The 21,143-nt window shown below is 38.6% G+C and overlaps 2 pseudogenes; both read left to right on the top strand.

Annotated features, from left to right (window-relative positions):
• Positions 1–356: 356 nt before the first annotated feature.
• LOC120864635 lies at positions 357–1,356 on the top strand (annotated as a pseudogene).
• A 6,152-nt stretch (positions 1,357–7,508) lies between these two features.
• LOC120864634 lies at positions 7,509–11,806 on the top strand (annotated as a pseudogene).
• Positions 11,807–21,143: the final 9,337 nt, after the last annotated feature.

The following is a 21,143-nucleotide window of genomic DNA, read 5'->3' as shown; positions in this document are numbered from 1 at the left end:
CTGACCAGCTATAGCCCAAGGGTTGGGGGGGCGGCAGTCTCAAAAGTGTCAGACAAGGCTAGTGATTAAACAGCAATATATGTTTTGAACAAGGTTGACACTGTATATATATTCTTCAAATGTATGAAAGTATTTTTCATTACAACTGTAGAATGCATATTTATTTGGGAATATGCTGAGAGTGGGGCAAAAATGCCTAAGTAGCGATGAAACAGAACTTTTCTAAACACAAGATATTAAAAATATTTTATTGACAGCAAAATAGAAATTCTACTATTTCATCTATGAGAGTTATGCCAATTTGTGTGAAAATTAGTCATGCTATTTTCACTTTTCTTGGTAGTCACCTCCACCACATGGAACCAGGTAATAATACACAATTTTCTGAATTTTTTCTTCTGGGATTCTCAGACGATCCAGAATTGCCGCTCCTCATCTTTGGGCTTTTCATCTCCATGTACTTGATCGCTGTGTTTGGAAACCTGCTCATTATCCTGGTCACTATCTCTGACTCCCATATCCACACACCCACGTACTTATTCCTCACAAACCTGTCCTTTGTAGACATCTGCTTCGCTTCCACCAACACCCCAAGGATGCTGCAGAATATTCAGGCCCAGAGCAAAGTCATAACCTATGAAGGCTGTGTCATCCAGATGTATTTTTACATTTTCTTTGCAGAATTAGATGACATTCTCCTGACAGTGATGGCCTATGGTCGGTATGTGGCCATCTGCCACCTTTGCATTACACGGTCATCATGAGCCTCTCGCTCTGTGGACTGCTGGTTGTGATATCCTGGGTGCTGATTGCCTTGTATTCCTTGCTACACAGCCTAATGGTGTTCTATTGTCCTTCTGTCCAGTTGTGCAAATCCCCTACTTTTTCTGTGAACTCAGTCAGGTGGTACAACTTGCCAGTTTTGACAACTTTGTTAATAACATAGTGATGTATTTTGCAGCTGTCCTGATGGGTGGTGGTCCTTTTGCTGGTATCCTTTACTCTTATTCGAAAATAGTTTCCTGCACATGTAAAATCTCATCAGCTCAGGGGACGAATAAAGCATTTTCTGTGTGTCCCACCTCTCAGTTGTTATTTTATTTTACAGCCTTAGGAGTGTTCCTTAGCTATGCTGCTACCCACACCTCACATTCAAGTACAATCGCCTTGGTGATGTACACTGTGGTCACACCCATGCTGAACCCTTTCATCTACAGTCTGAGAAACCAAGATATAAAAGAGGCTCTAAAGATATTATATTTGATGCCTAGCATAAAGGCCAATTATATTAGTGCTCCGGATTATACAACTCAAAGAATTAGAATCAGAAGTTGTTCTTTGATCATAGTGAAATAAAATTTGCTCCTTGCACTTATTTCCTGGGATTTCCATTTTTCTTTTCTTCTTTGAATTCAGCATCTTTACACAATTTTAGGAACTCTCTTATTAAGCTTTATTGTTAGTCTTATATACAGACATTTTAAAATTTTTTCCTAATCCACCATTTTCCTAACTTTGGATCAAAAATGTTTGGAAATTCCATTTTTTAAAAGAAGTATCATAGATTTATGAAGAATTTATTAGGAGTAAAGTCTTTTTATTAAAGCATTTCGTCTGTTGTTGTTCAGTTGCCCGGTCATGTCCAACCCTTTGTGACCCCATGGATTGCAGCACGCCAGGCCTGCCGGTCCCTCACCATCTCCCAGAGCTTGCTGAAGTTCATGTTCATTGCATTGGTGATGCCATTCAGCCATCTCATCCTCTGATGCCCTCTTCTCCTTCTGCCCTCAATCTTTCCTAGCAGCAGGGACTTTTCCAATGAGTCATTTGTTTGTTTCAGGTGACCAAAATACTGGAACTTCAGCTTCAACATCAGTCTTTCCAGGGAATATTCAGGGTTGATGTCCCTTAAGACGGACTGGTTTGATCTCCTTGCTGTCCAAGGGACTATCAGAAGTCTTCTCCAGCAGCACAGTTTGAAGGCATCAGTTATTCCACATTCTGCTTCTCACAACCATATGTGACCCCTGGGAAGACCATAGCCTTGACTATAAGCACCTTTGTTGGCAGAGTAGTAGCTCTGCTTGTCAACACACTGTCTAGGTTTGTCATCAGTTTCCTGCCAAGAAGCAATCATCTTCTGAATCCATGGCTGCAGTCACTGTCCACAGTGATTTTGGAGATCAAGAAGAAGAATCTGTCACTGCTTCCACCTTTTCTCCTTCTACTTGTCATGAATTAATGGGGTTGGGTGTCATGATGTTAGTTTTTTCTAATATTTAGTTTTAAGCTGGCTCTTTAGGAGAGCATTTAATCTACTGGCTGCTTTAAAGAGGATTTTGGTAGGTATTACTCATTGCCCATTTGTTAACTTGTTTTCTGATTGTGTAGTTCTTTGTTTTTCTTTTTTCTTTGTGTTTCTTCTCTTATGATTTGATGATTTTATTTAGTGATATGTTTGTGTTACTTTCTCTTTAGTTTTTGCTTATCTAGTGTAGATTTTTGATGTATGGTAAACAGTGTCTTCATATGATAATCTACAGCGATGTCTATGTTTAAAAACAAGTTGCTTTTTAAGTTCATTTACATACCTATAGCACTACATTTTAACTCCCTGCCCTAATTTTGTGTCTTTGAAGCCATATTTGACCCCTCTCTATTTATCCTTTATTCTTAATTTAGCTATATTTGATTTTAGAATTTTTTTGTCTATTAACTTTTCATACTAGCTTAAGTGATTTGATCCTCAGCCTTTCTACATGTTTGCCTTTACTAGCAGGATTTTCTCTTTCTTATAGTTTCTTACCACTTGTTATGTCTTTTCCTTTCCTTCTTAGAGAAAGTATTATATCATTTCCATGTAGAGTAGGTTTAGAATTGATAAATTCTATTAGTCTTTGTTTGTCTGAGAAGTTCTTTATCTCTCCTTCAATTCTAAATGATAATCTTGCTGGGTAAAATGCCCTAGTTTGCAGGTTTTTCCCTCACAACACTTTAAACATATCATGCCTCTCTGTTCTATCATGCAAAGTTTCTGGAAAAAAAAAAAAAAAGAAATCAACTGATAAACGTCTATGTTTTCATCTTATATGACACTGTTTTACTTTTGCTGCCTTTAGAAACCCATATCTTTAACTGCATGGTTTAAATTGCTGCTTCTTGGTGTAGGTCTTGTTGCTGTCATTTTGGGGAGATGCTTTTTGCTTCTGGTAACTGAATTTGCTTTTTTCATTCAGGTTTGGAAAGTTTTCAGCCACAGGTTTATCAAATACATTTTGACTACCTTGTTTTTTTATCTTTTCCTTCCTGAACACTCCAATTATGCCAGTGTTGGTGTTCTTAATGTAGTCAAACATCCCTCAAACTATTCTCATTTCTCTTTTTTTTTTTTTCTTTTCTGACTGAGTCATCTCTATGATTCTATATTTCAGTTAACATACATTCTTCTGTATCACTGGCTATACTATTAATTACTTCTAATTGTCATTCATTTCATTTATTGTAGTGTTCAGTTCTAACTAGATTTTATTTTATAGTTCCCTGTTAAAATTAGCACTGTGCTCATAAGTCTTTCTTTTCACAGAATTAAATATTTTATGGTCTTCCACTTATTAACAAAATGCACAGGGTGGATACTGAAAGTAAAACTTCTTTTGGAAGAGTCCTTGAATCATTTTAGCTTGAGAAAATGGAGTTTTATATCATCTTTACTCATGCATTGAATTCCAAATGTGGTAAACTCTTTGCTTCTCTTTCATTTGCTGTTTTTTAGGCATGATCTCTTGCTATTTCAGTTGGGACAAATTTCTCTGTCTTTTCATTTTACTTACCTTTGTCTGTCTATCTGAAATTATGTGCCACAGTTAACTCTTGCAGTCTTGAAGTGGTGTCTTTCTGTAGGAACAGTCATATACCATTGACGTGTGCCCATTGCCTTTGTTGGAAGAGCTGGATCTGATGTTATCACAATTCATGTCTATTTTTTAGGGTGTACTGGTTACAATCATCTGGCTGTGAGGTATGGAAGGTTTAGGGCTTGAGCCAGGTGTGAGGTATGGCTTCCTCTAGCTTAGTGGTCATTACTGGCCTAATGGGAAGGAGGCAGTCCCAAATTTCTAGAGCAGATGCCCTGAGGGTCACATATCAACTGACCTTGTTCCCCCTAAGTGTATACTTCCCCACTCCTGTACCAGCACTGTTGACCCAGAGGGGAGTAGTGCTGGATTAAGAAGTGCTAGTGTGTGGCACTCTAGATAGGGTGGGGCAAGGACCCTGTTGGCCTGGGCAGGGCTTGAGATGGAGACTGCCTCTGATGTGCTGCCTGTGTAAGCACCATCAATGGTTGACCACCCCCTGCTCAGAAGCATCTTTGGGTCTGGAGCTCTTTTGTCCCTACAGGAGGGCTGCTGTTCTTTCCATGGTATGGGGCTGCAAAACAAGGGACTTGAGACATGCGTGAACTTCTGGCATGGGTAAGGGTGTGGGCTGTGGCATCAAACTGTCATCAGTGACTAGTGTTGCTTCTGATGTGAAGCCCATGTAAGCATTAGTGATATATGCTGTGACCCTGCTTAAACAATGCTTTGTGTCTTAGACTCTGCTGTGACTCACAGTCAGGTGACCAAGTATTCACTAATCTTAGGCTGGGGCACACACACACACACACACACACACAAGCACACTATATAACTATATCTATATATCTGCATATATGTGTGTATATATATATATATATTGCATCTCTTGCACTGCAGGCAGATTTTTTACTGCCTGACCCACCTGTTGGATCTGCCTGCAGTACAGGGCATTTCGATTTGATCCCTGGGTTGGGAAGATCCACGGGAATGGAATGGCAACCCACTCCAGTATTCTTGATTAGGAAATCCCATGGACAGAGGAACCTGGTGGGCTATAGCCATGGGGTCACAAAGACTCAGATATGACTGAGCACAGCACAGACACACATATAATACACTAAGATAGTTTATGGTGCATATCAACATATAAATATCTCTCTTACAAGTACATAGATTTGCTAATGAGAGATTAAAGGATAGTTCTTGACTTCTGATATAACTTGGAAATTTCTAATTGGCTTGGAGAAACTACGGTGATTCCATGAAGTATATTATCCATGCTTTTATTCTAAACTAGCAAAGTTATCCCCATTTTTGAAGAGGAGAATAGTAATTTTTAGAGATTTCAGTGGTTCTGTCCCTGCCACAAATCAGAGTTAAAGATCAGAAGGACCTAATCAAGACAAATCCTCAGTGTTACAGTTTAAGAAAACTTTTTACTCAGAGATGTGATGACATGCTGGGAATCTTAGGGTTTTGGAAGCAAGAGAATTAAAGGGGAAGAAGTGATAAAAAATGAATTCACCTAACTTATAATGTTGTGTCTTAGGAACAGTGAATCAGACAGAAAAAAAAATCCATTCTGTCCAGAAGTGTCCCCAATGGAAATCATGTAGTTAGAGGTTGGAGTAACCAAAGGAAACACGCATAATGAGCTGACACAGGAAGCTGTAAATATCTCCTCTGCTGCAGTCGCTCAGCCTCTGCCACTTTGGTTGGGGAGGACCTAGTTCTTGCTTTTGAAGTTCTGCATCTGTCTGGCAACCAATGCTTGATTTCATCACTTCCTGTTTTCTTATTTGGGGACAAAATTCTGTCTGCATCAGTAATCATTTAGGGAGGAATTTTGACTTCTACAGGGAAGAAGTGATAAAATCTGCAGGCAGGTGAGTCTGAGAGCTCCACAGATACTGCAGGAGAGCATCAAAGAGGATGGAAGCCAAGTGCGTGTACTTGAGGTCACCTGAGGTCCAATCTATCATAACCTGAGGCCAGAGGTCATTGTAGTTGTTTTCTGGTTTTCCTAATATTAATGTACTTATATATGATCTAAAACTAAAGTGAACCTTGTACTTGAAAATGCAAGCATCAAGGTTGACAATTAAATGGTAATATTGGGAGCTCAGATGGTATGGTTGTGGTGGTTTCATCAATAATTTGTGTCTGACTCTTGCGACCCCATGGACTGTAGCCTGCCTGGCTCCTCTGTCAATGGGATTTTCCAGGCAAGAATACTGGAGTGGGTAGCCAGTTCCTTCTCCAAGGGAGCTTCCCACCCCAGGGATCAAACCTTTGTCTCCTGCATTGACAAACAGATTCTTTGCTTTCTGAGAATAGAAGGCATAAAATGCTTCCAGTATAATTAGAAAGTAAGTATTATTTATGAACAGGAGGAAACAAATAGGGAAAGTCCTTAAGGAAAAGAAACCTTCTACTGTTTTATATGCTTCATATAAAATATGTCCAATTTCTGCTGTATTTTGTCTATTTCTGATTTTAAATTGGTAGTTTATGTTCCAATTTTTTATTTTCCTCTTAGGATATTCACACTGTAATATCTTTCAAGTCATATCTATATTACTGTTTATGTCCTTGGCAGAAATATATTTTTCTTTATTATTTTTTCTGGGTATCAGGGAGATGTCACTGGAGTTGGAATATTGATGAAGCAAGGGAACTTTTCTTTATTTCATTGTCTCGGTGGTCATTTGAGTTTACTGGATATTTTTCTCCTTAATGTCCAAATGTCCATTTCACTTCTCTCTCTTTCTTTCACTCTCATACTTTTCATTCTTTTCTAAATACTAAGCAGAAATTGGAACTCCAAGTTTATTGTTTCATGGGAAGTTTATAAACTGGAATTTCTGGGTAACAATTATATATATTCTTTCAGAGAATAATAATTTGGTCTGACCAGCCAATCTGTAAACACTTACAGCCTAAGGAGGGTGGATCTGGGTAGTCAATGATGGTAGTAACACAAACCAGAAAGACACGATTGTGAGTATGTGTGTGTGTGTATGTGTGTGCCTTGCCTTGTGAAGGGAAAATGATTCTTAAAGCGGAGGCACCTGAACTCATATATTAAGATGACTTATAATAAAGAAGTCAGAATTCACTCAACTGATGGGACTAAGTAGGGTATCTGATATAATTCATAGGATGGTTTTACAACTAAATTCATAAGGTGAAAGGAACCACAAAGTGTCAACGGTAGCAGGGAGGCCATCTTGCTCCTCAGCATCCCTAACACCATCTCTAATCACTCCCCCTCTTGATTATTCCTCTGCCCCACTGGCTTCCTTGTTTTCATTTGAACATGTGGAACAAGCATCTTCCTCAGGTCCTTTGCAGCTCCCTCTAGCAGGCTCACAGTTCTCCTGACATCACAATAGCTCCTTATCTCTGTTTCTGGAGGAAAGTATTCAAACATCAACTCATTCATTCCCTGGTCTTCCCCTGAGCACTCAGGACAAAGTAACACCCCCTACCACTCTCTCTCCTATACCTGGTTTTGTTTTCTTCATAGCATCTGTCACATTCTAACATATTCTATCATATTTTATTTGAATATCCTCATTCACCCTCCTTGGATCATGAGAGGTTTTTTTTTTTTTTTTTTTTTTTTTTAACACTCTGCTTATTGGCTCCATGTACTTGGAACATGGTAAGTTCTAAATTAAGCTTCAGATGTATGGTCTCTTTGCAAATGTGATGAGAATTGGACAAACATTCCTAGTCAGACATGAAATGGAGTATACCCTCAAAGGGGGCTTCCAGGGAGACTCAGTGCTAAAGAATCCTCCCGCATTGCAGGAACTGGGTAGGAGATGCCTACTCAATCCCTGGGTTCTGAAGAACCCTTGGTGGAGGACATGGCAACCCACTCCAGAATTCAACCCACTTTGGAGACAGGCTACAGTTCATGGGGTTGCACACAGTTGGACATGACTGAAGCGACTGAACACATGCACACACACCCTCAAAGAGAACTTACTTATAAATAAAGTATTAACATCAATTTCTTGAGGGCCAAATAGAAATTACAGTGTTTCAGCTATGTGAAGCACACCAGTTTGTGTGAAAATTAGTCATGTGATTTTTCTTCTTCCTGGTAGTCACCTGCACCCCCGTGGAACCAAGTAACAACACACAAATTTCAGGATTTCTTCTTCTGGGACTTTCAAATGAACAAAAACTACAGCCCCTCGTATTTGGACTTTTCCTCACCAAGTACCTGATCACTGTATTTGGAAACCAGCTGATCATCTTGGCTGTCAGCTCAGAGACTCCCACCTACAAACCCCCATGTACTTCTTCCTCTTCAACCTGTCTTTTGTAGACATCTGCTTCACCTCCACCACCATCCCAAAGATGCCGTGGAACATCCAGATGCAGAGCCAAGTCATAACCTATGAAGGCTGTATTACCCAGATGGAGCCAAAGCAAAACCCAGCTGTGGATGTGACTGGTGATAGAAGCAAGGTCCAATGCTGTAAAGAGCAAAATTGCATAGGAACCTGGAATGTCAGGTCCATGAATCAAGGCAAATTGGAAGTGATCAAACAGGAGATGGCAAGAGTGAACGTCGACATTCTAGGAATCAGCGAACTAAAATGGACTGGAATGGGTGAATTTAACTCAGATGACCATTATATCTACTACTGTGGGCAGGAATCCCTCAGAAGAAATGGAGTAGCCATCATGGTCAAAAAAAGAGTCCAAAATGCAGTTCTTGGATGCAATCTCAAAACGACAGAATGATCTCTGTTTGTTTCGAAGGCAAACCATTCAATATCACGGTAATCCAAGTCTATGCCCCAACCAGTAACGCTGAAGAAGCTGAAGTTGAACGGTTCTATGAAGACCTACAAGACCTTTTAGAACTAACACCCCCAAAAGATGCCCTTTTCATTATAGGGGACTGGAATGAAAAAGTAGGAAGTCAAGAAACACCTGCAGTAACAGGCAAATTTGGCCTTGGAATGCAGAATGAAGCGAAAATGCACTGGTCATAGCAAACACCCTCTTCCAACAACACAAGAGAAGAAGACTCTACACATGGACATCACCAGATGGTCAACACCGAAATCAGATTGATTATATTCTCTGCAGCAAAAAATGGAGAAGCTCTATATACCAAAAACAAGACCAGGAGCTGACTGTGGCTCAGATCATGAACTCCTTATTACCAAATTCAGGCTTAAATTGAAGAAAGCAGGGAAAACCGCTAGACCATTCAGGTATGACCTAAATCAAATCCCTTATGATTATACAGTGGAAGTGAGAAATAGATTTAAGGGCCTAGATCTGATAGATAGAGTGCCTGATGAACTAAGGAATGAGGTTCATGACATTGTACAGGAGACAGGGATCAATACCATCCCCACGGAAAAGAAATGCAAAAAAGCAAAATGGCTGTCTGGGGAGGCCTTACAAATAGCTGTGAAAAGAAGAGAGGCAAAAGCCAAGGAGAAAAGGAAAGATATAAGCATCTGAATGCAGAGTTTCAAAGAATAGCAAGAAGAGATAAGAAAGCCTTCTTCAGCGATCAATGCAAAGAAATAGAGAAAAAGAACAGAATGGGAAAGACTAGAGATCTCTTCAAGAAAATTAGAGATACCAATGGAACATTTCATGCAAAGATCGGCTCGATAAAGGACAGAAATGGTATGGACCTAACAGAAGCAGAAGATATTAAGAAGAGATGGCAAGAATACACAGAATAACTGTACAAAAAAGATCTTCACGACCCAGATAATCATAATGGTGTGATCACTCATCTAGAGCCGGACATCCTGGTTGTGAAGTCAAGTGTGCCTTAGGAAGCATCACTACAGACAAAGCTAGTGGAGGTGATGGAATTCCAGTAGAGCTATTTCAAATCCTGAAAGATGATGCTGTGAAAGTGCTGCACTCAATATGCCAGAAAATGTGGAAAACTCAGCAGTGGCCACAGGACTGGAAAAGGTCAGTTTTCATTCCAATCCCAAAGAAAGGCAATGCCAAAGAATGCTCAAATTACCACACAATTGCACTCATCTCACATGCTAGTAAAGTAATGCTCAAAATTCTCCAAGCTAGGCTTCAGCAATACGTGAACCGTGAACTTCCTGATGTTCAAGCTGGTTTTAGAAAAAGCAGAGGAACCAGAGATCAAATTGCCAACATCCATTGGATCATGGAAAAGGCAAGAGAGTTCCAGAAAAACATCTCTTTCTGCTTTATTGACTATGCCTAAGCCTTTGACTGTGTGGATCACAATCAACTGTGGAAAATTCTTCAAGAGATGGGAATACCAGACCACCTGATCTGCCTCTTGAGAAACCTGTATGCAGGTCAGGAAGCAACAGTTAGAACTGGACATGGAACAACAGACTGGTTCCAAATAGGAAAAGGAGTACGTCAAGCCTGTATATTGGCACCCTGGTTATTTAACTTCTATGCAGAGTACATAATGAGAAATTCTGGACTGGAAGAAACACAAGCTGGAATCAAGATTGCTGGGAGAAATATCAATCACCTCAGATATGCAGATGACACCACCCTTATGGCACAAAATGAAGAGGAACTAAAAAGCCTCTGGATGAAAATAAAAGAGGAGAGTGAAAAAGTTGGCTTAAAGCTCAACATTCAGAAAATGAAGATCATGGCATCTGGTCCCATCGCTTCATGGGAAATAGTTGGGGAAACAGTGGAAACAGTGTCAGACTTTATTTTTTGGGGCTCCAAAATCACTGCAGATGGTGATTGCAGCCATGAAATTAAAAGACGCTTACTCCTTGGAAGAAAAGTTATGACCAACCTAGATAGCATATTCAAAAGCAGAGACATTACTTTGCCAACAAATGTCTGTCTAGTCAAGGCTATGTTTTTTCCTGTGGTCATGTATGGATGTGAGAGTTGGACTGTGAAGAAGGCTGAGCGCCGAAGAATTGATGCTTTTGAACTGTGGTGTTGGAGGAGGCTCTTGAGAGTCCCCTGGACTGCAAGGAGATCCAACCAGTCCATTCTGAAGATCAGCCCTGGGATTTCTTTGGAAGGAATGATGCTAAAGCTGAAACTCCAGTGCTTTGGCCACCTCATGCTAAGAGTTGACTCATTGGAAAAGACTGATGCTGGGAGGGATTGGGGGCAGGAGAAGAAGTGGACGACAGAGGATGAGATGGCTGGATGGCATTACTGATTCGATGGACGTGAATCTGAGTGAACTCCAGGAGTTGGTGATGGACAGGGAGGCCTGGCGTGCTGCAATTCATGGGGTCGCAAAGAGTCAGACACGACTGCATGACTGAACTGTACTGATTTTTATATTCTCTTTACAGAATTAGATGACATTTTCCTGAGTGTGATGGCCTATGATTGGTATGTGGCCATCTGTCTCATTTGTTCTACATGGTCATCATAACCCCCCATCTCTGTGTATTGCTCGTTCTGATATCCTGGGTGCTGATTTCCTTGTATCCCTTGCTACATAGCTTAACGGTGCTGCAATTGTCCTTCTGTTCAGAAATGCAACCCCCCCCCCACTTTTTCTGTGAACTCCATGAGTTGGTACAACTTGTCTGTTCTGACAACTTTTTTACTAACATAGTGATGTATTTTGTAGCTGTCCTGATGGGTGGTGGTCCTTTTGCTGGTATCCTTTACTCTTATTCGAAAATAGTTTCCTGCATAAGTAAAATCATATCAGCTCAGGGAACGTATAAATATTTTCCACCTGTGTGTCCCACCTCTTGATTGTCTCTTTATTTTATTTTATAGCCTTAGGAGTGTACCTTAGCTCTGGTGCTACCCACTCCTCACATTCAATTACAATCGCCTCAGTGATGTACACTGTGGTCACACCCCTGCTGAACCCCTTCATCTACAGTCTGAGAAATCAAGGTATAAAGGGGGCTCTGAAGAGACTCTACTTCATGCTAACTTTAAAAGACCAAATACCCTAATACCCTGGATTGCATAGCTCAAAGCCTCTGAACCAGAAATAGTGATTCTTTGATCACTGTGGAATAAAATTTGCTCCTTCTACTTGTTTCCCAAGATTTCCGTTTTTCTTTTCATCTTTGGATTCAGCATCTTTATGCAATTCTAGGAACTCTCTTTATTAAGCGTTTCCTTCAGTCTTTATACATAGGCCATTTTGTTTTTCCTACTTCAAAATTTTCCTACCTTTGGGTCAAAAATGTTTGTAGATTCCATTCTTTGTTGGGGCATCATAGATTCATTAAGAATAATTACTTCTTAAATGACAGTCATCTCAAGTAATTTTTTTATTTCCCTGAAGTAATAGTTATGCGTTGCATTATTCATTTAAAAATACACTTAACAACCAAGATGATTTATATTATTTTTATTACAGTTGGTTGTGTCAGTGATATAAAAAAAAAAACTGTCAAGTTACAGGAGGATTTCTGACCATAAAGGGTCAGGACACTTAATTTTCTTGTTCAAGGGTCAACTTGTCTGTGTGTCTCTTTCTATATACAGACATATATGGTGGTGGTTTAGTTGCTAAGTCATGTCCAACCCTTGCAATTCCATGCACTGTAGCCCACCAGGCTCCTCTGTCCATGGGATTCTCCAGGAAAGAATACTGGAGTGGGTTGCCATTTCCTTCTCCAATACACACACACACACACACACACACACACACACATATATACACATTGTTTTGGCCAAAAGATTTTTCACATGACATATTGTGTGTGTGTGTGTGTGTGTGTGTAGCTGATACATTTTTCTGTACAGGAGGATCTAACAACTCTGTAAGTCAACTATACTCTAAAAAAATTTAAAAATACAAAATGATAATTTTCCAGAAACCAATCTTAATGTCATGGGAGATTGTTATCAAACAAGTAGAGAATTCAAGATAATGTCATGAAGTTATTCAATACGCTGCAAGAAAGCATAGGTGATTCTTCTTTGAGAGTAATCTTAGCAATGTTTTTGTATATATCTCTTCAGGCAAGGGAAAAAAATAAACAAATAGAGTACATTTGTTTGCACAGTGAAGGAAAGCACCAATAAAACAAACTATCCATGGGAAAATATATTTATCATGTATATATCCAATAAGGGATTGCTATCCCAAAATATAAAGGATTGAATCAACTTAATATTAAAAAACAAATAACTCTATTAAAAGTAGGCTGAAAATATTCAAAAGGCATTTTCCCAAGGAAGACATACAGATCTTCATTGAAGAATATGTGTATTTACAGTTTTAGGATTTGAGGTCCCATAGTAGCTCAGGTGGTAAAGAATCCACCTGCAATGCAGGAGACCCTGGTTTGATTTCTGGATTGGGAAGATCCCCTGGAGAAGGGAAAGGTTACCCACTCCAGTATTCTGGTCTGAAGAATTCCGTGGAGTCCATGGGGTTGCAAAGAGTCAGATACAGCTGAGCGACTTTCACTTTCAGATACCTCTTCAGTCAAATAGACTGTTCATAGCTTTAGGCAGATCTTTTCACTCTTTTGAGTCACATTTATGCAACTGTAGAATGAATTATTAATACTTCATAGAGAAAACATCAGAGAATAAAATTTCATGAAAATAAAATAAGACATCCACATAAGATTCCAAGCTCAGTTCATGGTGCACCATTAGATGGAAACATATCATCTAACTGACATTAAAAAAAAAATGAAGCAGTAAATGACACTTCTTAACTTGTATCATTAACATGAATGTCCTAGTTGATTTATTAAAATCATCATGAAGCCAATGATTATAATACTTATGTATTTATATCAAAGGAACATACTTCTATCTCTTGTTGATGAAGGGACTCCTAATTTACTAGAAATCTCAGGAGACTTTCCCACCACAGGACAATACTTTGGAGATCCTTGGAACCTGGTCAACGAAGGTTCCACAGTTTCAGATTTGGGGAGACCATTAACTCAATATTGCAATAAGTTGGGGAATCCCCATGGACAGAGGAGCCTGGCAGACTACAGGTAGCAAAGAGTCGGACATGACTGAGTGACTAAGTGCAGCACAGCATAGCAGTGAAGCTAAAACTCTGGGAGGCAGGAAAGTTCATGGAGAAAGAGTAATAAAGATTGGATTCATCTGTCTTTCAATGTGGGCTCCAAGTGAGAGAGTCTCAGCAGGAAAAAAAAAAAATTATTTCCATCCATACTAGTGGCTCTGAGGACAATGATGTGAGCAGAGGTGAGAGTAACAGTGAAAGCACTGCCTAGTGAACAAACACAGGGAGTTATGAATATCTCCTCTGCAATCTTAGGCAGACAGGACATGCTTCCTGGTTTTCAAGTCATAAATCTGGCTACCTGAGAACTTAAGCAGCCTAACCCAGACCCAAGAGATTGCCACCTATTTTCCCCTAGGTTGACTAATACATTTAAAATTGATTGAATATATGAAAAGATTAGTGTCTGCTGACTCAGTAATACAAGCATCATTGTTGACAAATAAGTGATGGGAATGGAATTCCAGTTGGATGAGAATGAAGAAGGAATGGAAGAAATAGAGTGGCTCTGGTAAAAACAGAACATATCTGCAGAGTTTTGCAGTTCATGGGAGTAGGAAAGCAGAGTATTAGGATTGGGGGTGTGAGCATTGAAGGGAGGGTATTTAAAAATTTGTTCAGGCTCAGTGTTGCAACATGTCCTGTATTTGTGAGAAGAATCCAGACCCATGGAGGTAGATGCGATATTGCAACTGCAGTATTTGGGACACATATTTCACAGTATTGCCTACCACCTTGATATTCGCATGAAAAAAAGCATTGCATGTAATATGCACGAAGAGGTATGCCAAGGAGTATTACTTGGTAAGTATTTAATTACAGGATGGCTAAGCCTTCCCTGATGCCACAGTGGTAAAGAATCTGCTTGCCAATGCAGGAGACATGGGTTCGATCCTTGGTCCAGGAAGATCCCTTGGAGAATGGAATGGCAACACACTCCAGTATTCTTGCCTGGGGAATCCCATGGACAGAGGAGCCTGGTGGGCTACAGTACATGGAGTTGCAAAAGAGTTGGACATGACTTAGCAACAGAACAACACCACCAAAACACATGTTTGGTTTGTTAGCCATTCACTTTCTATATGCAAATCGTCTTTGCAAGAATTTTGCTTTGTGTCTTGGAATCTGAGTGTCTTTTTTTTTTTTTTTTGCATTCTTTCAAAAATTAGGACTTTTTTCATCAAGTTTGTAGTTTGCATTTAATTCTTCTGTGTAGGTATAATTCCATTAATGGGGTTGTGTGAGAGTTTATAAATTGTGTTTAATCAAATCTATCAGTTGGTCACATTGTGTTCCCCTTATTACTTTTAAACATGGAATGTTCTTCTGCATCTTTAGTAGTAAGGTATAGATATTATGCATACTGCTATCTTATTTCATATCCAACTATCCTAATTTGTATTATTTTTTGTGATTAAACCCATTTTTTGAAAAGTAACTATCATCTTTTCTCAAGTTGTGGAACAAATTGTTTTTCATTTAACTAGAGATATCTTAGGGGGCTTCTCTGATAGCTTAGCTGGTAAAGAATCCACCTGCAATGCTGGAGACCTGGGTTTGATCCCTGGTTTGGGAAGATCCCCTGGTGAACGGAAAGGCTACCCACTCCAGTATTTTGGCCTAGAGAATTCCATGGACTATATAGTCCATGGGATCACAAAGAGTCAGACATGACTGAATGACTTTCACTCACTTACATTCTGTCTGCTACCAAGCCTTCTTAATATATATTTTATTTCAGGTTACTCAAGAGCTATTATATTTCAGTTATCTAATACATAATTTATCATGACCTATAAAGTGAATTAAAAAAAAAAAAACATATCTTTCAAAGTTACATAAAGATCCTTGGTGGAGGAGACTGAAACTGCATATACCTGACTCTAACACAGGACTACTGTCTTGTTACTCAAACTGTGATCCACAGACCAAGACCTACTCTCTCATCATTACTTAAGAACTTGTTTGAAAGGCAGTTCCTGTGTCTGCTAGAGACCCAGAGAGCCATACTTTGTATTTGAATCACAAACCTTGATGATTTGTATGCATAATGAGCTTATTGGAGCTCTGGTCTAGAATAGGTTTTCTTACTGTTGGCATTTGGGGCAGGAACATTACTTCTATTGGGTTTTGTCTTGTGGAATATAGATTAGTAGTATCTTTTTCAGTTCAGTTCAGTTCAGTTCAGTCACTCAGTCATGTCTGACTCTTTGTGACCCCATGAATCACAGCATGCCAGGCCTCCCTGTCCATTACCAACTCCTGGAGTTTACCCAAACTCATGTCCATTGAGTTGGTGACAGCATCCAACCATCTCATCCTCTGTCATCCCCTTCTCCTCCTGCCCCCAATCCCTCCCAGCATCAGAGTCTTTTCCAAAGAGTCAACTCTTCCCATGAGGTGGCCAAAGTACTGGAGTTTCAGCTTTAGCATCAGTCCTTCCAGTGAACACCCAGGACTGATCTCCTTTAGGATGGACTGGTTGGATCTCCTTGCAGTCCAAGGGACTCTCAAGAGTCTTCTCCAACACCACAGTTCAAAAGCATCAATTCTTCAGTGCTCAACTTTCTTCACAGTCCAACTCTCACATCCATACATGATCACTAGAAAAACCATAGCCTTGACTAGACAGACCTTTGCTGGCAAAGTAATGTCTCTGCTTTTCAATATGCTATCTAGTTTGGTTTTAACTTTTCTTCCAAGGAGTAAGCGTCTTTTAATTTCATGGCTGCAGTCACCATCTGCAGTGATTTTGGAGCCCAAAAAAATAAAGTCTGACACTGTTTCCACTGTTTCCCCATCTATTTCCCATGAAGTGATGGGACCGGATGCCATGATCTTCGTTTTCTGAATGTTGAGCTTTAAGTCAACTTTTTCACTCTCCTCTTTTATTCTCATCAAGAGGCTTTTTAGTTCCTCTTCACTTTCTGCCATAAGGGTGGTGTCATCTGCATATCTGAGGTTATTGATATTTCTCCCGGCAATCTTGATTTCAGCTTGTGTTTCTTCCAGTCCACATTTCTCATGATGTACTCTGCATATAAGTTAAATAAGCAAGGTGACAATATACAGCCTGATGTACTCCTTTTCCTACTTGGAACCAGTCTGTTGTTCCATGTCCAGTTCTAACTGTTGCTTCCTGACCTGCATATAGGTTTCTCAAGAGGCAGATCAGCTGGTCTGGTATTCCCATCTCTTTCAGAATTTTCCACAGTTTATTGCATAACAATATCTATATACGTCTTTCATAGTTACAAATATTTTATATTGAGGACTCTTAAATGACAGCTATTAACTCCTGATACGAGTAGGGAATCCTTATTGGCATTATAAAAGCTTTCAATAAACCAAGGATTATAATATCCAAGTTTTATATTAAAGGAGAAAAGTTATCCCTTTTTGAAGAAGGGAATAATCATATTCAGAGATTTCAGGTGTTGTGTTCCCAACAAAAACCAAAGCTTTGAAGGCCCTGTGGACCTAGTTGAGGCAAATTGTCCATGTTATATTATTGAGATAATTTGAACTCAGGGATGTGATGAGGTGTTGGGAGGCTTAGAGTTCTGGAAGTAAGAGAGGTAAAGTCAAAGGAGCTATAAAAACTGATCTCACCCAGCTTATAATGCAGTCTCCTAGGAACAGAGAGTCAGTAGGAAAAAAAAAAATTCTATCCAGACCAGTGTCTCTAAGGGAAATCATGTACTTAGAAGCTGAATTAACAAGAGGAAAACATGCCTAATGAACTGACACAGGAAGCTGTAAACATTTCCTCTGCTACAGTCCCTCAGCCTGTGCCTCTTTGATTGTATAGGATGTGGTTATTTACTTTTGCAGTCCTACATCTGGCTGGGAGACTAATGCTTGGTTTGAATCCTTTCCTGTTTTCTTGTTTGAGGACAAAGATTTGATCTGCCTTGTCAGTTAATTAGGGAGAAATTTTGACCTTCACAGAGAAATCATCTACCCAGAGTTCCCAAGCAGGTGAGTCTGAGAGCCCCACAGACACTGGAGGGGAGGATCAGAGAGGATGGAAGCCAGGAACATGCACCTGAGGACCAATCGGGCATAGCCCAGATGCAGAGATCTCTGTGGTTATTTCCTGCTTTTCATAATAATGCATTTATTTATGATGTAAAAAAAGTGACCATCATACTTGGAAACAAGGATGTCAGTTTTGACAATTAAATCTTCTAGAAGCCCAATAGAAGAGGAAATGGGAGACACAGGATATTACCTGTGGTGGGATGCACAGTGAAGTGACAGCATTTCTTTTTATTGTAAGATGGGGCATATTAGACTCGGTTTCTACATGCAGGAGAAAGATCTGTACCCAGGACTGTTTGCAAAGACACACTTGCAATAGTTGTGCAATAAGCACACACATTACAGTACCTTCTCTCGTGCTAGGTATTCACGTAAGGGGAAAAAAAAACTTGGTTTCCTATTTAAAAATGTCTCTACAATTCTTCTGCTTTATAAAGTGCTGTCGCTTATTTTTTATTTTTAATTGAATCCTTTGAAAGAAGAAATTGTTTTCCTTTTCTTTCTTTCTTTTTTTTTTTTTTAACAAAAACTGAATGTCAAGTCTTCTTTGTATACATATACATAGATACATTTGTGAGGATGGTACGTTGTTGTTTTTGTTTGGTCACCAAGTTGTGTCTAACTGTTTGCAACCACATGAAATATAGCCCACCAGGCTCCTCTGTCCATGGGATTTCCCAGGTAAGAGTACAGGAGTGGGTTGCCATGCCCTCCTCCAGGGGATCTTCCTGACCCAGGGATCTAACCCAGGTCTTCTGCATTGGCAGGTTCATATTTTACTGCTGAGCCACCAGGGAAACCTGGGGATTGTATAATAATTCATTTTTTGGGTCAAATTTTGGACCAATTTTTGTGTCAAATCTGTCAGTCAGTTTACGCTATAAAGTATTATGAACTATATATAGTCACCACGCTGTACAGTACACCCCATTTGTTGCTTTTTCATTGTCACTTTTCTTACTGAATGAATTCAGTTATCACTTTAATATTCTTGATGGTTCAATCCTTGTAAACCAAAACGGAAAGTGAGAGTTCTGCAGCATCCTTAGTGATATTAATAATAAATAGCACTTTCTACATATTTACTTCTAGTTTCACAACTGTTATTTCTTATTGTTCCTTTTAGCCTTCTAATTAAATCTATTTGCAAAAGTTGCATCAGCTCTGGACATAATTTTTTTAATATACATTTATTTATTTTCATTGGAGGTTAATTACTTTACAATATTGTATTGGTTTTGCCATACATCAACATGAATCCACCACAGGTATACACTTCTTTACCGTATTAAACATTGCCTTCACATTCTGTAAGTGTGTTTGAGTCCATCTATTTCAATATGAGATGAAATTACAACTTTGGTACCACTCTGTCTCCTCACTGTAAATGTCCTGTTATATTCTTTCATTTCCCTGTTTTGGCAATTTCAACTTGAATTAGAGAACAATGCTGGTATCATTAAATTCTTACTCTTCCATGTGTTTTTATTAGTTGGTGGTAGATTTTCATTCAATTTTTTACCTACAGTTGTTCAGGAAGCAATGTATTTTATCTTATTTTGCTTCATAAGGTTAAGTATATTTATTATTCCATAAGTTTTTATTTATGGAATAAGTATTTTTTATTCCTTAAGTTTTTAGTTTCCTTTAAAGATACCCTTCTAAAATATGCACTTATACATATTCACATACTTTTATACAAAGGTATAAATATAATCCTAAATACATCATTAAATTTTCTTTATGTTTTACTGATAAGTGGCCAGTATGTTTAATGTTTTTCTACAATTTATCCACTTTTGTCTATTTCTCAGTAACAACTCAGGGACTTGCTTCTAAACAACTAGTAATAATGCTGGCTCATTATTTCAAAGTCCATATACTATTCCATGGCTGTGTGGCTGTGTGACTCATACATTCGATGGTCTGTATCATTATTTAGCAATAAGGACTATCATATCACTGCTACAAAATTATTTTGAGATTGTTAATTTATCATTGCACTTCTAAACCAAGGGTAACTATCCCTCAGGGGACGTTAAGCAATATTAGTAGACATTTTTTGCTGTCACACTGATGAAGGGCAGGTGGTGGGCAAAGATGCTTCTAAACATCCTCCAATGTACAGGACAGACCCCACTACAGGGAAGGACCTGGCAGAGAATATCCAGTAGTGCGGAGACAGAGGAACCCTGAGTTAAAGAATATTTGTGTTTCTATTATCAACAGCTGTCTTAGGTGGTTTCCACAATGTTCTCCATTTCATATCTCTGCCAGCGAAATTAGAGAGTTCCCCTTATGTCTGTAATACTTGTTTAAAAGTTTCAACCTCAATCAACATTAAGTTTTTTCCGAGGCTGAAGGTTGTGAATTAGATATCCTCCTGTTTATTAAACTAGTACTCACTTTGAACAAAGATTTGTATATTCAGTCAGCAAGTTATTTCTTATTATTACCATACATCTACATATACTTTATGCCTTCTTCTCAACAGTTAACTGCATTTCCAATGATTTTTTTTACAAAGTATTGTTCTGCGATTGATTTTGGGGTGGGTTTTTTTGACCATAAAATGTTTTAAATTTTTATATAGTTAAATTTGTGTTTCTTCTTACTTCTGATTTTCTCCCTTGATAATAATAGTTTTCTCACCTGTAGATTTTATGTATGGTTTTATATGATCATCTGAAAGGGACTGTTCACTTTTACACTGGGGGCTTTTGTCTTTTTTAAAAAGATGCATTAAATAGGAAACCACTTCATTTCCTTCCAGATAGATGGCGATTTATTCTGAATTTTATTCAACAATCCAGGCTTTTCCTATCAAATTGAAGTACAATCTTCCCATACACTAGTGTTCATATCTAAGGGGATCTAATTCCTAATCATTCCACAAATATTAACAATACACATGCTATTTGCTAGAAATCCCCAGGTAGATTATATATTAGATTCTCTTGAGTCAAGGTCTTTTCTAAATTAGTTATTAATTCATTATTAATGATTGTTTTGATTGTTCTGTTACTGCTAAAAACTGAATGGAACATCAAAAATTGATTGAAACATAATGCTTTTGATGTTCCATTCAGTTTTGTTTAATGCATTTATATGAAATCACTCTTTTAATTGGTTTAACATTTTTGCCATTCTATTTCATAATTTATAATTTTCTTAATTGTGTTTTTAAAATAAATGCACATGTATTCATGTACATATGGGAAAATAGCTGAAATCACTGA

This window comes from Oryx dammah, unplaced genomic scaffold (genome assembly GCF_014754425.2).
Source record: "Oryx dammah isolate SB20612 unplaced genomic scaffold, SCBI_Odam_1.1 HiC_scaffold_5, whole genome shotgun sequence".
Lineage (NCBI taxonomy): Eukaryota > Metazoa > Chordata > Mammalia > Artiodactyla > Bovidae > Oryx > Oryx dammah.
This window is presented reverse-complemented; position numbering and strand designations above follow the sequence as displayed.